Source organism: Microplitis demolitor, chromosome 9 (genome assembly GCF_026212275.2).
Source record: "Microplitis demolitor isolate Queensland-Clemson2020A chromosome 9, iyMicDemo2.1a, whole genome shotgun sequence".
Classification (NCBI taxonomy): Eukaryota; Metazoa; Arthropoda; class Insecta; order Hymenoptera; family Braconidae; genus Microplitis; species Microplitis demolitor.
The window spans coordinates 12,422,616-12,439,005 of record NC_068553.1 but is presented as its reverse complement, the minus strand read 5'-3'; the positions used below and the strand labels follow the sequence as shown (position 1 = coordinate 12,439,005).

At 31.3% G+C, this 16,390-nt stretch overlaps 1 protein-coding gene across 8 annotated transcripts in view; it reads left to right on the top strand.

Moving 5' to 3' along the window:
* LOC103577800 (zinc finger protein 271) overlaps positions 1-16,390 on the top strand; it is a 124,570-nt gene that overhangs the window by 38,138 nt on the left and 70,042 nt on the right. The window contains exon 8 of one of the 8 annotated variants that reach the window (XM_014441800.2): positions 5,367-6,589. The exons of the other annotated variants lie outside the window; for them this stretch is intronic. The gene's annotated coding sequence lies outside the window, so the exon portion shown is untranslated. Of the gene's footprint in view, positions 1-5,366; positions 6,590-16,390 lie in introns of those variants that run through there. 8 annotated transcript variants of the gene reach the window in all.

Sequence of the window (16,390 nt, the reverse complement as noted above, 5' to 3'; positions counted from 1 at the left end):
TACTATGTAGGTTATATTTTTTATTATTTAACATTGTAATTTAAACAAAGACTTTTAGGATTGTAAACTACACGGAAAAAAAAACAGTAGTGGCAACTCTCTGAGATAATACTGAGTATTTTCTGTGAAAAAAAAATTTCAGAAAGTACTGTATGCCATCTAGACTGTATCCACTACTCTCTAGACAGTACTGGTTACTATACCAGACAGAAACCTCCAATATCTCATATAGCACACTCTTAGATAGTAGTCAGTGGCATCTGTAAAGTAACGAGTACTCTTCCGGAAAGTATAGGCACGTTTCTAAGATATTACAAAATACTATCGACAGATAGCACGTGTGTCGATCTGTAGATGATAGTGGTTACTACGCAAGACAGGACTGTATAGTTTCCAAGGTAGTAACCAGTACTTTCTCAAATAGTTTTCCGGAATATCCAAGACAGTAAAAGTGAATTACGATTTTGAATTTTACTATTTCATCAAATTAAGCCGAATCAAAATCAATCAACTTTAATTAAAGGAATGGAGTCGTAAAAGCTAATAACACCTTTAAACAATTAAAAACTAATTGCGTCGAACAGATTTTTTTTAACATTCAATTTCACAAAAAGGTATTAGTAGTAATAAATTAACTAAATGGATGCGGTTTTTTTTTTGTAACGCAAAATATTTTTCATTGTTTTAATTTTCAAAGATTTGTTCAGCTATTTTTTTTTTTTTTTTGAAGTAAAACTTCTTTCGGCGCGGTAGGGAAAAATTTTTGTAACTCCTTATCGTATAACGTTAATCTTATCTAGCGTGAATCTTTCTTGTAACTCGTGCACGTGAAGGTATATATTTGTGCGTATGGGTAAGCATGTATGAGTGCCTGTGTTGGTCTAGAAGTATACCAAAATGAGTAAATGTATAGTTGAGTATATATAGTCTGGGAGTTCGTATAGTACATAGTTTATGAACAGTCTCAACTAATATATATCTATCTATCTATACATACATATATATATATATATATATATATACATATATATATATATATACATACATAGCGACCACGTCACTACTTATATTATTTGATATTCATAATTTCGGATAAGTTCGTCAACCATCGATCGCCGAACATTTTCCCCCACGCGGATACGATATTCGGTAGCAACAGTTCACACAAGTACACAGTACAGTACACGCGTACAATAGAGAGATACACGGCAACTATCTAACACATATCTAATGCGACCAGCATTATTTTGTATTATATAATTTATTAGATAAAACTAATTATTTATTACTCTGTTAATATAATCAATTGGAGTCAGATAATTTATTTATCCTAGTGATTAAGTTCCAAGAACCAAATCCCAGTCACTACATTGGTGACTGCTCGACGTCATTTTCAAGAGGACGCCATTTCGTGCACACGTTCCACGTGGCAAATAGTTTGTTAAGTGTACAACATCGCGTCTTTGCTGATAGCTAATCGCGACATATTAATTCCGCGAGTTCTTTGTAACAGTGAAGTGTGTGAATTAAGTGTTGTGCAAGCCTTTTATTACGGCTGGTGTGTTGCGGGGCATTTTGGACATATGCCGCACTAGTTTATAATTTAAGGGACACCATCGGGATGCAAATTGAATTGTGATAAAAGTGATCAGTGCATTCCGCTGTAAAATACAGTGAGTAAAATTATCGTGCGCGTTCAATTTTCGCCCAGTGATAATTTTCGTGCGACTCGAAGCGTCTTGAACATTCCTAAGCGGTGAGTCAGCTTCGACGGACACTAATCCGCTTACAGTGGTATTAAAATTTTGTGTTAGTTTTATCGTGTTAGTGTCCCACATACATTTACGATGTCTAATCCAGACGGCAAGAAAGACGAAGTCTACGTGGATGCCAAACCATTGATTCTCAACTCTCTCAAGGCACCTCACTTCAACCCGAAGCGAGTGAGTTTATAGTTTGCGCAGCTCGAGGCTCAGTTTGCAATTCACGGCGTAGCGACTGAGAGAGAGAAATTCAACCACGCGGAGTTGAAAGCCACGCTCATCGCGTTTCTCAAAGTATGAAGAAGCTAAACTACGTCAGCTTCTAGATGGCGAAGCGATCGGTGACCGATCCCCATCGCAGTTTCTCCGCCATCTTAAATCACTCGCGCCGACCATCGATGACGCAGTTCTAAAAGCAAGATGGCTGACAAACTTGCCTTAGAAGACACAAGAGCTTCTAGCTATCTCTCCGACCACAGTTACCATCGAGGCGTTAGCTAAAACAGCTGACAAGTTACACGAGATGTTTCCGGTTACTCACACCGCCGCTTTAGCCTCATCATCATCATCTTCCCAGGAGACGATGGCGCTGCAGAGACAAGTCAGCGAACTATCTCGGCAAGTAGCAGCTCTGACATCAGCTTTCAACAAGAACCGCGGCAGATCTCTAGCTTGAAAACCAAACCAACGCTCCCAAAGCAATTCGAAGCCATGCAAACTTGATAAAACAGGCATCTGTTATTACCACGCCGTTTGGTAAAATTGCGTACAAATGTATGCCAGGATGCAAGTTCTCGGGAAACGTGAACGAGACTCACTAGCGGCGGAAAGCGACTCTCTCGCTTCGTCAAACCGCCGTTTCGTCGTCAGCCCCGCTGAATAAACTGCTCGAGGGACCAAAAGTGAAAGGATTAACGCTGATCGTCGAGACACCAGAACTTCGACAGGCTTATGACAACGCAAAGCAGGCATTAGCCAACGCTGCAATGCTTGCGCATCCAAACGACGACGCAACTTGGGCTATTTTCTCGGACGCATCAAACACTGCCATTGGTGGAGTTCTACAACAACTAGTTGACGGAGAATGGCAACCACTTGCTTTCTTTAGCAGAAAACTACAGCCATCTATTCAAAAATTATCGACGTACGATCGTGAACTTCACGCCATCTATGAAGCTGTCAGACACTTCCGTCATATTTTTGAAGGTAAACAAGTTTTCACTCCTGGTGCATTGCTGGGCATCTTATTTTTATATTCTATATTTCAAAATCTATGCATCCGCCGCAGAAGGAATCGCTGATTTGCGTAAACGATAGACTGTTTCAAATTAGGGGACTATTTTTTTTTTTTTTATGAACATTGAAAAATCGAAAGGGTATCTTAAAATATGGTGGTAGTTAAATTTTGAGCTCTTATCATTTTTTGATAAATCCACCGGTTCAGAAGTTATTAGAGCTCGACGTAAAGTGGGAGATCTTTTTACTTTTCCGGTGAAACTATCAGATTTATCACAAAATGTTAGAAAGTTTTTTGTTGCCAATTCCATTCTCTACAAATTATTATTAGTCAAGTTTTTTCAAATTCCGCATTGTTTTTTAGTTATTCCCATTTTAATGTCGAGCTCTTAAAATCGATCAGAACCACTTTTTTATGAGCTTGAAATTAAAATGAAAATAACTAGAAAACAATGCGGAATTTAAAAAAACTTGACTGATAATAATTTGTAGAAAATGAAATTGTCAATACAAAAGACCTTATAACATTTTGTAATAAATCTGATAGTTTCACCCGAAAATTAAAAAGATCTCATGTAACTGAAGTTCCAAACGTTCATTGAACAAAATTATCTAAATAATTAAAAAATTATCTAAGGTCGTAAATACTCGAGGTTAAGTGTTAGGGGCACAGATTCGTGTACACAAGGGTCAAATGGACAATTTACCGAAACCACCCTTATATATCTAACCCCCACAAGAAGTAGATTTAAAAGGTCCATCATACCACCTCCAAAAATTATGAAAAAATTACTGAGACATTCTCTTTTTATGTAGAATATTTACACACTATTCCGATTTTGTGGAATCAAACCCTTCACCTACCCTTACGCTAGAGAAGTCTATATGACTACAGACGGTGACTTATGGCCCCTCCAAAAATTATGAAAAAATTACTGAGACAATCTCTTTTTCTGTAGAATATTTACACCTAGTTTTGATTCGGCGAAAATTTTACAGAAATTAATTCTATAGAAACCCATATTCTTATATTAATTTATTGAAATTAAGGTACTAACATTTCTCTATGTGGATTTTCCATATGGGATTCCAGATTCCCGTGATTCCTTACATGGATACTTACATCAATTCTTATGGATTCTTACGTAAATCCATACTTTCCAATATAGATTTCTATGGCTTCCCATGCAATCTCACATTTATTTTTTAATAGAGATTATTAATATTGAAACAAAATCTCTTTCTTTCTCATTTACCAAAATATTTACTCGAAAGATGAATTTTAATTAGTATATAATGTATACTAATTAGTTCAAAATAACAATTTGCAAAAAATTTTATAAATTGAATACAAAAAACAAGTTTATTGCTGATTATAAATTTTAATATTATCTATTTACAAATATAATGATAATTCTAGTGCATTTATTTATGTTTATGTACAGAAAAATTATACTTTTATTGCATTAACGATGGTATATTAGGTACACGAAGAGCATAAATCTCTATCAAAATAATATGTACATGTAGCGTAAAGAACCAATACCCAGCCCCTATAGACCAGTAGCCAGCCGGACATATGCTTTAACATTGGCTTAAAATATTTATAGATATAATTTAACATGAAGTGGTTGGCTACTGGTATGGGGCTGGATACTGTTGCTCTTACTTTATTTTAGTTTAACAAAAAAGTTATATATATATGAAGATCGGAACGTTTTTCACGCAACGAAAATGAAAAATATTTGTGTAATTTGACTGCTTGCAGGTGACTTAAGGAGTAATATGTGGCCGTCGCAATTTTCGACTGGCGTACTAGCCTTCATGCGAAACAATTCAGAAATCTCGATCCAATTAATTTTTTCCTTTCATTTTAATTTTTTATTTTCATTCCGCAAGAAACATTCCGATTTTCAAGTACACAAAGTTATAGTTATATGATTTAAAATAATAAATCAGAAAAATTTTTGAAATTTTTGAATTTTAAATATACAATTAGTTCTCGAGTGATGATCACATTAATCTATTGGACAATAGTAATTATTAATATTAAGTAAGAGACCCAGTATCCGATCAGGAAACTAGTACCTGATCACTCATATATAAGTATATTTCTATTTGCTAAATTTTACTAAATATAGATATACAAAATACATGGCGTTATCGGGTATTAGTTACTTGATGGGGTACTAAGTCTTTTACCATAATTATAAAGATTAGTTAACGAAACAAAAAGAAAAAAATGAAATAAAAAATTTGAAGATCCACATAATCAATTATGCATAAAAAAAAATATTGCCATTACAACAATCCACCGTTTCGTCAATCACGTTTAGTTATAAAAATATTCTTGTATGGTTTTGCTAGCTATTCGTACGTCACAGTTGAATCCCGCTTGCCACCAGTGGCCGTTAGAAAGCTGCCATCACTGCACAGAATACCTTTTTTAACTAACCTCTAAATAGATGACGGAGTATCGCGATAGTGAGGAAACTGTTTCGTTATGATCAGAATATTTTTTTTTTATGTCAATGTCATTACTTCAATCTTTGCTCTATCAATAATAATAAATTATGTAAATTAGATAGTACACTTATAAGATGGATAATAAATTATAAAATATGAGCAGTTTAAGCGCATCCAGCAGTTCTATGTAAAAATAATATTGCTGAGAAATTATGTGTATTGTCGTGCAATAGAAAAATAGCTATTATCTACAAAATATTAATACTCATTGTGTGATGCTAATAATAGATACCCAACATTTGATAAGCTATGATAAATTTCAAAATTTTGATAATATGAAATTTACAAAAAACATTGTTATGTAAAAAAAAAATAAATTTATCATTTACAACTGCGGCATTGAAAACATATTAAATAGAAGAAATAAAAAAATAACTTTTCCAATCAAACAAAGTTCATCACTGTCTGACTTTTTATGATGACAATAATGACAGCTTTAATATTCGTGTCATAAGTATAATAATATTTTCTCACTTACAAATCGATACATCCCATGTTACAGTGATTTTACTATTAAACTATGCAAATATTGCGGCAGATAGTTACTGGAGAAGTAGAAAATTCAAATAATCTCTAAATAAATAAACAATATACATGACAATGATTGAAAAATCTATCATTAAAATAAATACAGATTCATTATCCATCACTGATAAAGTAGCAATAGGAAACTATAATGTACTTAATTTATTGTGAGATATAATATTCATGTGCATATGAAATAATTAGAACAGTACTGTCAATTAATTTTTAGATAGATGTTTACGTTAAACTAAAGCAAATTAAAGATAATATGTACAATGCAAAATCATGGATCACGTTGCCAAATGAAACTACGACGTTACTGATAAAAAAAAGTTTTTTCTTCAAATTGATGTATTATTAAATAATAAAAAATTTTAATTCTTGTATAAACCTTATGATACAATCCATTTTCATATAATGAAATCCTTTAAGCTATAACGAATTTTTTACCTTTCAAAATTTCATCTTAGTAATATGATTTTCTCAAGCAGTACATGTACCGTTTAAAAAACTTCTGAAGTAATTCGTAAGCAATCGAAAATTACTTACCATTATCTAAAAGATATTAAGCAAAAATAAATTAATGATTATAAAATTCTAGACGTTTTTTATTTAGTCGTTTAAATGCTATCAATAATATTTTTTATGAACGAATAGATGTAATTAACTTTTTAATCCGTTCTATACTGCTCATTATATATTTCTGACATAAATTAAAAATCTACTTGAGATTGACGATGACGAATGAGTTTATTTCTATACTTGAGTTAATATGTCACTTAGTCTATGATGCATTTAATCAAATGATAAACAGTAAGTATAAAAAATTGATTATTATTTTATAGATTATATACAACTGTCGAAAATTATTTTATTAAAGATCTTTTTTTAGCTATAAACTAAGAGAAGTTAGTGTCAATGCATAGTTCCAACGTTTACAATTATGATAATATAAATGATTATGTACAAATTATAAACGCTGCTCATATAAATATGAAAAATTATAAAATATTATTATTGCAAGTTGCACTGTTCATATATCGTAACAAAATTACAAAGATATCGAAAGATATGAATACTATCCTTTTAACAATATTTTTAATCGAGTGATAAGAAAGTTCATACTTTTTACAGTTTCAATTTAAACCAACCACGAAAATATTGTTAAGTAGTTATAAAAAAGTCCATTCATTATTATATCAAAACAAAGGAAAGCAATACCAAGTATTGAAAATAATAATATCATACTTTTATTAGTAACCACATACTGATATATCTAGCACTTCAAAATTCTGATATTTTCCTTCAAATCAGTTATAACAACAATTAAGTATTTATAAATCACCTTTTTGAAGTCAAGTCTCGAATATTGATTAAAGTTTGTATTAAATATCATTTTAACATTAATAAAGAGAATGAACTGAAAATTATCAATAAATATTATAGTAAACAATCAATTGAACATTTGTTACAGCTTTTCCTCATTACTATTTCTAAAGAGTTTATAGTAAATTTAGTTAATTCAAGTTTTCTCCAATAACAAATGCTTTCGTTTAATACATAAAGTAACATATTCACGTTATTAAAAAAAAAAAAAATTACAAATCAGCAAGCTAAAAATTACTATTCGAAAGTCTAATTCCAAAGAATAATTATCGAAATTAAATAATGATAATATTTATGATTGAATGAAAATATCTATCGTGTAACTTATTGCTAATATTAAAAAAAAATCGTGAACTTGAGAGAATTCGTAGTAAAATAACGAATTAGTGAAATCTAAAAGAAACACAGAATACGATTCCGGAGAAGTTTTTTTTAAAATCCGTAATAAGAAATTTAAAAAATAATTCCATTACAGAGTCATCATTAAATAACACTATTAGTATGAATTAAAAATGCCTAAAACCGATAAAGCAGATGTTTAAAAATTAAGAAAATCAAGTAAGATAAAATTAATATTGACACTAATACATAATTAATTAATAGATAAGTAAATCAAGATATTTATATGCTAATTAAAATTCTATGCATCTTAGTTTTCAGCAGTAGGGAGCAAATTGAAAAATTATTTCGAAAGTATAGAAATTTTTGTCATTCACCAATCGATATAGTACAGAAATTCATCAAGATGAATTAATTGACTTCTAAGTAATTAATATACACATATGTATCGAACACATTGAAATAATAACCGGTTATACGAATGTGCTCTCACTAATTTATTTCGTCGCATACTTGATAATTAGTTAGTCAGATGAATGAAAATAACATATTTATAAATAAATCAAGTAAAAGAAATGGAATATCATATGATTTTGACTATAAAAAACAGTTACCAACTTATTGACAAAAAGAAAATTGTAAAACTACTGCTTGTATCTTTGTTTACTAAAATCAGGAGACACGGTAGTGTCTCGCGCCAAGTACACGTTCAGACACATATATATGTGTGAAGTGTCATGGCGCTAGCCTACCGTGTCTCTATACCGTAGACAGAACGGTATTTAGCTCCAATTTTTAAAAACTTTTTTAAAAAACAAAATATCTAGAAAATTCCTTTTGCAATCGAAAGATGATTGATTGTTCGTCATAAAATTATGAAACTTTACCAATTTTAGTTACGATAACTAATTTAAATAATTAAATTAGGCCAGCATATACTATAGTACCCCCATTTTTAATCCTTTTACAAATTTTTTCATGCGAAAAGGGCACTGCCAGAGAATAAAAAGTTGTAAGAAATGCCATGATTCAGTAAATATTGAAATTTTTCTGTAGCAGTGATTTGTTTTTTCGCCACCAGCGGTGCTTCAGTCTGTATTTTTTTACTATAGTTTCGTATGCAAATTTTTTATGAGCATAAATAAATTCGTTTCATAATCATAAATTTTATGAAAAATTCAAGGAAAATTTTATAAGTAAACTTTTGCTAAAGCAAACTGTGCTGTTAGGAATGCTTTTATATAGTTGCAAAAAAAACTTTGACAATTATGTAAAACTCATGTTTAACGTCCTTATGGTGTAGTTCTATTCGCTAAGCAGTATCAACCTTGATAGCCAAGCTGACAGCAAGCTAACGACAATCTATTGCCGCAACTTGTCATCAAGTTGACCGCAGAAATTGGCATTTCCTTAAATTAGCCGCAACTGGTTGCCAAGTTATAAGAAACTTGATAACAACTTATAGGAACTCTTCCAAAAGCGGAAAGTAGTCACCAATTTGGTCACATTTAATTGACACCAACTTTTTAATTAGTGCTATGTATATATATTTATGAAGTGATCAATTAAAGTATAATGTTTACTTAGTGATTGCATTGAAAATCCGTATGATTATCTCTAATTAAGTTATTATTATTGACTAAAACTAAATTTTGCGTCAAATAATACCTTTCATTTAGGAAATATAATTTGTGGATTGCTAAAAAATTTTGAATGTTGTATGTTCTCTCTAGTTATATTCGCCAGGTCCCTGATAGCCTCCAACCGTGAGTTAACTTCAAGCTACTGCCGTATTAGCCAATTCGAAGGAAAAGTGTTAGAGAGCAAACAGTTACCTTCAAGTTGACAGTAAATTGTCTGTAACTTGAGTTCAATTCGACCAAGTGTTACTGTCAGACAATGACGTTAAGTTGACTGTAAGTTTCACTTCAAATTGATGACAAGTTTTTCTGTCAAATTACGTTCAGACGGTAGTTGATTTGCATCAATTTGCACGCAAGTATTATCCAGCCATGACTTCCCAGAAACTTATTGTTAAGTTACCCGTAAATGTTTCACTGCAGAACTTGCTAAGCAATTATATTTAGAGTGTGGCTTTTAAAGGTGGTACCAAAACCGTGTCATTTAGCGCGATGATAGGTACAGATGTTGTCATTAATGGCCGTATTTGGCCGAACTAAATCCTATACGTGTGCCTAACAAGATTTAGTTAAGATTTAGTCTAATAAGTATGCTTTGCTTCTACTATGCTAAATCTTAACTTAATTCACAGAGGACTTAATTCAGCTAAGCACGGCCAATAGCTGGAATTACTAAACTTACCCTAATAGCATTGAAATTGATAGTAATTTGATGTTGAAATTACCTGAAATCTGCTGCCTGAATCTGCAGACAATATCACAGCAAAAGTTGAAAATAAAAATTTGAGGTTAATTTTTCTTCAATTTTAAGATAAATTTGTCCGAAAAAAAATGGTCGATAATGTTCATTCTTACCATTTCAGAAGGCATGCAAATCGATACGTAAAATTGTCTACAATTTGAGCGTAAAAATATACTTAACAATTTTTCAAGTCAAATTAACGATAAATTGACATAAAATTTGCCTGAAAATTAAAGACAACTTTTTTCTAGTCAACTTTTGAAGTGAATTTGCATTCAAATTCGGGCAGTAAATTTACGTCAAATTCAACAGTAAGTTGCATACAACTTGTCGTAAAAAATGGAAAAGTCCAAAGTTGACGGAAATTTGAGGAAAAATTTAACGAAACTTTTGTACAGTAAACTTTTGCTCAAGCAAATTGTGCTATTAGAGTTAGTTGACGTCTGCCGTAACTGCCCTAACAGTCACTCCAGATTGAAATCGACAGTAATTTGACAGTTGAAATTATCAAAATGTGCTGCCTGAATTGGCCGACAATTTGATAGCAAAAGTTAAAAAAAAAAAAATTAGCGGTTAATTTTTTTTTTTATTTAGAGGTTACTTTTTTTGGCTAGGAAAAAACCCTAGGGAAAGTTCCTATGAAATTGTTCTCAAATGTCTGTTAACTTCGGGCTATTCCGTTTTTGACGAGAATTTGCATACAACTTGCTATACAATTTGACGTAAATTTACTACCCGAATTCGAATGCAAATTCATTTTGAAAGTCGTATACGAATTATCGTCAAAAACGGAAAAGCCCGAATTTGACAGACATTTGACAAAAATTTCATGGGAACTTTTATTAGGGTTTTTTTTCTAGTAAAAAAAGTAACTTCTAAATTAAAAAAAAAATTAACCGCTAATTTTATTTTCAAGTTTTGCTATCAAATTGTCGGCCAATTCAGGCAGCACATTTTGATAATTTCAATTGTCAAATTACTGTCAGTTTTAATCTAAAGTGGTTTTTAGGGTAATTTCGTACATCTACCAACATTGTGGCGCTACCTGTCAATACCTTATTGGCGAAATTTGGAAATCAGGTTTTTAATCAATGGAAGCAAATAATTTTTTTTTAAGTTAATTTTTTAACGGAAGATTTAATATCATTATACAAAAACAAAATATCATTATACAAAAAAAAAAAAAAATATTATTTATTGAAGACTACTAATGGAAATTCTAGTTTTTTAATTACATTTTTGTTATAAATAAATTACTGTTTTATTTGATTTCACCAACAATCACCGACAAACGGTTTCCTAGCAATTTAAATAAAAAAATAAAAAAAATATCGAAATAGAAGGGTTCAATGAAAAAAATTAAAGGTTAATTTTTATTTACTTTTTCATAATTAAGCAATTAACCCTCAAACAACTTTGATAGGTCAACATTGATCGACAAACGACCAACAAACGATTGCAATTGAAATAAATCGGATCGGTTTATATTGAGTTGGTTTATAATGAGGAGTTAAGTTGGAGCTCAAATATACAACTTCATTAAGCGATTTCTGATAATCAATTTGGAAGCGAGCTAGTGGCAACCAACTGTTGCAACTTGCTATCAAGTTGGCCGCAAATACTGTTCCAATGTATGCCAATAGCTGGCATTCCCTTAGTTGACAGGATTGACGAAAAGTTGCCTTCAATTTTCTCAGAAAGTTTGGTGACAGGTTGCGGTAGTAGATTATCGTCAACTTTCTACGAACGTTGGAAACAACTTGCAGTCAATATTTACGTCAAAATTTTAAACCCTTTCGTTGTATATATAGTTATATCCGCTAGACAGTACCAAAATCAGGCAATTTAGTGCTATATATATATATATATATATATATATATATATATATATATATATATATATGTATTGGGTGTACAAATTAATACGGTCCGTTTTTTGTTGTTAAAAATATATTTATTTTTAAATCTAAATAAATTAATAGATTAATCAAAGTATTGTCCATCGTTGATTACTACTTTTTCCCATCTCTCAGGCAATTTTCGAATTCCATCTCGAAAAAATGATTCGTTTTTCGAGGCAATCCAACTTCCGATTCAATTTTCTATTTTTGCAAAAGAAGTGAACCGGTGACGTGCCAAGTCGTGCTGCATCTGTCGGAATAACCAGTAATCCGAAGGAGCAAGGTCCGGAGAATACGGCGGGTGTGGTAAAATATCCCACTTGAGTGTTTCTAAATATTTTTTGACGACGTTTGCGACATGAGGTTGAGCGTCGTCGTGCAAAAGAATAACATTATCATGTCTTTGTTCGTATTCCGGCCGCTTTTCACGTAATGCACGGCTCAATCGAATTAATGGTAACCTATACCGATCGCCCGTAATAGATTCGCCAGGTTGTAGCAACTCATAGTACGCAACACCTTTTTGGTTCCACCAAATACACAGCATGACTTTTGAACTCAAATTTCGCTTTTCTGTTGATGTCGAGGTCGATGGTAACGATTCACCAGGCTTATCGTAGTATTTTTTCTTCTTGGGATTATCGTAGAATATCCATTTCTCATCTCCAGTAACAATTCGATGTAAAAAACCCTTTCTTTTTTGCCTTTGAATCAACTGCTCACAAGTGAAAAATCGCTTTTCAACGTCTCTTGGTTTCAATTCATGAGGAACCCAGTATCCCTGTTTTTGAATCATTCCGATGGACTTAAATCGTACAGAAACTGCTTGTTGAGTCACTCCTAAACTATCTGCAAGCTCTTCTTGTGTTTGACTTCGATCTTCATCGAGTAATGCCTCTAATTCTTCGTCCTCGAATTTTTTTGGTTGTCCGAGTCTAGGCTTATCTTCAACGCTGAAATCACCATCCTTAAAACGTCGGAACTATTCCCTACATGATTTATCAGTTGGAGCATTATCACCATAAACTTCCACAAGCATTCGATGCGCTTCCGCTGCACTTTTCTTCCAATTAAAGCAAAAAATTAAAACCTCCCGCAGATGCTGCTTAGTAACCACAAAATTTGACATATTCAAAAAAATTAAAAACAAGTACTTTTACGAAATTCGAAGTGATGGGAACGGAATGTTATTGACAGATGTCTAACCTCTCTGAAACCACCGAGATCAACTGTCACAATAAAACATTCATGACAGCCAGAGCCATCTTTTTAAAACAGACCGAACTAATTTGTACACCCAATATATATATGTAGATCAATTGAAATATTTTTACTTACTACTTGCGTCGAAAATACGCATAATTTTCTCTAATTAAGTCATTATTATAGACTAACAACTAATGACACATCAGATGATTCTAAAAATTTTCAAAACCACTTACAATTTTTTTTTTCCGTAGAAAAGTGCAAGAGAATAAGTATATTTACGAATATTTAAACGGTAAATGTTAAGATGTCGATGTCAATAATAAATAAAAAATAAAGACTCATCCAACATTACGACGTGTCAACCGAAGCGCGCAAGCAATAGCTAGTGCATATATATATATATATATATATATATATATATATATATATATATATATATATATATATTCATATGTCCATGGAAATTCTAAAAAAAAAGAAAAGCATACCCTTGGGTCAAAGGAGAGGGAGGATAAGTACTTTGCACCACTTGCTAGTTGTAATAGATGAAAGATGCTGAAAGAGGGGTCAAACCACTAAACCATTTGATATTTAAAATTATTAACAGAAAAGCCCGACGTTGATGAATATATTTGACGTTAATTTTAATGGGGACTGTCGTTAAATAACTGCAACTATTTGTCTTATAAAAATAGATCAAGCAGGTTATAATGTTTGGCAGTACTAAATTATTAGTTAGTACTATTATATTGTTTCTAAAAAATAATACTATAAACAGTATACCCTCACGTGTTATATATCACGACTACGCATTACTTTAAGACGGATTTTTGGAGTTTAGTTTGGAAGTCGATTTTTAATAGTATGCATTAAAACTATTCACAATCAACACGACAAAAAGAAAACAAATCCTACCAAAAACAGATTCTCTGTAAAACATCGCGCCAAGTACACGTTTAAAATTTTTTGCAAATAAGAAAAAATTATTTTTTACAAAAAAAAATAAATCAAATCGAAAAAATACCAAGTACTTAAAATCCTACCAAAAATAGATTCTCTGTATAAAGTCGCGCTAAGTACAGGTTTAAAATTTTTTAAAAGTAAAAAAAAAATTATTTTTTACAAAAAAAAAGTCAAATCGAAAAAATACCAAAAGTACCTAGTATGATGCAAAATCATAACAAACATTTTCATAAAATTTCAAAAAAAAATTGTATAACAAAATTTCAATGTACTTGGTGTGCTTACAAAAGAGTAAAAAAAAACATGTTTGATTTTATTAGAAATTAATTTTGCTTGAGTACATGTAGTAACGCACACCAAGTACATTGAAATTTTGTTATACAATTTTTTTTTTAAATTTCATGAAAATGTTTGTTATGATTTTGCATCATACTAGGTACTTTTGGTATTTTTTCGATTTGATTTATTTTTTTTGTAAAAAATAATTTTTTCTTATTTGTAAAAAATTTTAAACGTGTACTTGGCGCGATGTTTTACAGAGAATCTGTTTTTGGTAGGATTACAGATATTTAAGAAGCTGAAAAGTATATATATCCAGTTCACAAAGAAATGAATTGTAGTTAGAACATTATAGGTGCTAAAATAATCATTGTTATATAAAGTACGGACAAAAGATAACCATATAAGATCATTTCTACTTATAAAAGATGTGCACAAATCATGTACGGCTTGTAAAAATTACAGAATGTATTAAATGAAATAGTAATTCAATAATGATTTTTATCTCTACGATAAAAGCAAAACTGTGCCTATCAAATTAATACTTAAATATGATGTTTGAGAGTATTGTTTTTTTTTTTATGTACAAAATAAATTGTAAATCGAATAAAATTAGTGTATTGTACACCAATAATGTCTAGAATAGAATTGAATGAAGCAGATATGACGCAGAAATAACAGGATGTGAAATACTTCTCATAGGAAAAAAAATCTGATCATTACGAAATAGTTTCCTCACCACGACACTCCGTCATCTATTTAGAGGTTAGTTAAGAAAGGTATCCCATATTGTAACGGCAGCTTATCAAACGGCAAATGGTGGCAAGCGGATTACTTCTGTAGCCGTATGACTAGCTACGATGACCATATGGGATCACATTCTTAACTAAACGTGATTGACGAAACGATGGATTGATGTAATGGCAATTTTTTTTCTATTCGAAAGGAATTTATAATTAAGAGATTTTAAAAATGTTGGAAACAACAATTAATTCACATTTAACAACATTTATTTGTCAGACTTTTCTTTCATGACTTACTATCATATTTTCTACAAAGTCGACAAATAAATGTTGATAAATTTGATTGTTGTTTTCTTTTTCTCTTTTTAGTTTTAAGTTTTAATTCATCATCTTTTATTCCATTCTCTGTCTCATTACCATCGTTCTCTCTACAATATTGATGTATAGCACGTTTGCATTTAATACAATCAATTTTATCAGATTTATAATCTATTTTATTTAAACAAAATAAACAACAGTGTCGGACATCATCAGAATCAAGTATCAATCTGTAAAATGAGCGAATAAACTAATTGGATCTGGTTTAGGCGAGGTTGGTTAAACAATTAAAAATTACTCAGATTTTATCACAAAATAAATTATAGATTTATTTACATTTATTTACACCTTAAAAATTATGAGAACTTATGTTCAACCGAATGCGACTAGAAAATAATACGCGATAGCGAAAGCAAACTCACAGGTATTTTATTCACGTATAAATTGACACGTGGTCAGTAGCGGTTAAGTCAGCAATAATTAATTAACAATTAATTATTAGCGGAAGAACAATTTATTTATTCTCAATAAATAGCAGCCTTGATATACTGTCTAAATATTGAGGATAATTTAGCGTAGCGATTTAGTTATAATTTCACACAAATTATTTACTGAAGCGGTTCAAGCACGAGGTTGCAAGTAGCGAAGCACGTTGTTGAATGAAAATTGGTAGCGTCGTTGAGTCGTCGAGGAGCTTGGTGTCGACGTGGCAGACTTGCTGCATATAGCGAATTTTCCTATTGGCTTAAAAGCGCGCCAACAGGTAGCAGTTGATAGCGAGCTCTCTCATAGGCTGACCAATATAAGACGAATTTTGTGA